We start from the raw sequence: 2026 nt of genomic DNA, 5'->3' as shown, positions 1-2026 counted from the left end.
TGATGGTATTACCTTACATAGATGGGCAAGGGAAAGAAAAATGTGAAGAAATAGGGTATCACAGCAATTAGAAAACACAAAATAAGATGACTGAAAAAAGTCCAAATGTATCAGCAATCATAATAAAAGGGAAGAGCTTAAATTCCTCTATTAAAAGAAAAAGAAATACTGGGTTTTTAATATCATAAGAGGTAAATTGTTAAAAATATTTACAATAAATGAATTGTTGAAGATATTTCATAAAAATTCTGTCAAAATGTAACCAATGGTAATATCAGACAAAGTTAAGTTTCAGCCAAAAAACATTAGACAAAGAAGTATATTTTATACTGATAAAAGTATGGTCTACAAACAAGCTATATCAGCCTTGAATCTCTTTGCACAGATCAAAAAAATTAAGAGGACTAAACTACATAAAACAAAAACTGAATGATATAAGGAAAACAATTGGTAAAACACAAATTCAAACCTTTACTATGGCTTGACTTTGACCATTAGGGCCATGGACCTTTAGGATTTCCCTGACCAGGGTACCTACAGCTCCTTCTGCCTAACTGCACTATTTCATAAGTGCACTTTCATCTCAGCCTTTGCACAGACTGTTTCCTCTGCTTAGAACATCTTTCCTCATATAATCACATGCCTTGCCCCCTCCCTACTTCATTTAAATCTCTGCACGAACACATGAAGTAAAAGCATCTGCACGGAATTTGTACTGGCATTTGGCATAATCGGTCTTGGACTCCCTTATTTGTACTTGTTCTCCACTCCTCTTGTCCATTCTGCTCAAATGTTGCCTTATCAGAAAGGTCTGCTCTCACACCTTATCTAAAACAGCACCCATACCCTACTACCATCCCTGTCTCTTGCTATTTTATTTGTTCTGTTTTTCTTACCACCTGAAACATTATAGACTTTATTTATTTATTGTCTGTCTCCTCCAACCTGAAGGTAAGTTTCATGAGAGTGCAGTCTTTGTTTCATTAACTGCTATAACCTCCACACCTAAGACAGGGCCTGGCACATGGTACGTCTTTGATAAATAATTGTTGAACTAATAAGTGAATCCTAGTGGATAATTTACATACTCACTCATATACGGACAAACTGAGTGACTTAACATTAGACTATGAAGGATCTGAATTCAGTTAACAAGCTTGAATTAGCAAGCCTATATAGAATATGAAAGTGAAAGTGAAGCAGCTCAGTCGTGTCCGACTTTTTGTGACCCCATGGACTGAAGGCTACCAGGCTGGAGTGGGTTGCCATTTCCTTCTCCAGGGGATCTTCCTGACCCAGGGATCAAACCCTATTCCCCCGCATTGCAGGCAGACATTTTACCCTCTGAGCCACCAGGGAAGCCCCATTTAGAGTCCAACAAATAGAGGTGACTTCCAACTAATGGGGCAATTACTAAAATTACTACTATTTCCAACTAATGGGGCCATGCATTATGGCATAAAGAAAATCTCAATAAATTCCAAAAGGACAATATCAGATAGGCTCAATCTTTCTCTACATGCAATAAAATTAGATATTAACAACAAAGAATAGGGACTTCCCTGGTGGTCCAGTGGATAAGACTCTGCACGCCTAATGCAGGGGGCCCAGGTTCAATCCCTGGGTAGGGAACTAGATCCCACATGCTACAATGAAGATCAAAGATCCTGCATGCCACAACTAAGACCTAACCCAACCAAATAAATAAATATATTTTAAAAAACAACAACAAAGAATAGACAAAAGGAGCTATGCACTAAGAAACTATAAATAATTTTTAAACTGCTAATTTATTCAATTTAAAGAAGAAGTAAAAACTGAAATTATGAAATATTTATGATTCAAGACCAAATAAACCATTATGACAAAATCGGTAGGATGAATATCTGCACTCACCCTTTTCTCCCCAGAGAAAAATCACCATTGTGAATTTCATAAAATTAATTCCAGCCTCTCAAATTCTATATTTCAATTTTCGAATAGTGATAAAAAGGTTTTAAACAAACTGATAAGATGGATTAAAACA

The 2026-nt window shown here is 36.2% G+C and overlaps 1 non-coding gene across 1 annotated transcript; it reads left to right on the top strand.

Moving 5' to 3' along the window:
- Nucleotides 1-1559: 1559 nt before the first annotated feature.
- Nucleotides 1560-1632, top strand: TRNAR-CCU. The gene has a single exon. It is a non-coding gene; the product is annotated as a tRNA-Arg (tRNA).
- The last annotated feature ends 394 nt before the right edge of the window (nucleotides 1633-2026 follow it).

Source organism: Capra hircus (assembly GCF_001704415.2).
Source record: "Capra hircus breed San Clemente chromosome X unlocalized genomic scaffold, ASM170441v1, whole genome shotgun sequence".
Classification (NCBI taxonomy): domain Eukaryota; kingdom Metazoa; phylum Chordata; class Mammalia; order Artiodactyla; family Bovidae; genus Capra; species Capra hircus.
Note: the sequence above shows the minus strand (reverse complement) of the source record. Positions and strands in the feature narration are given on the sequence as shown.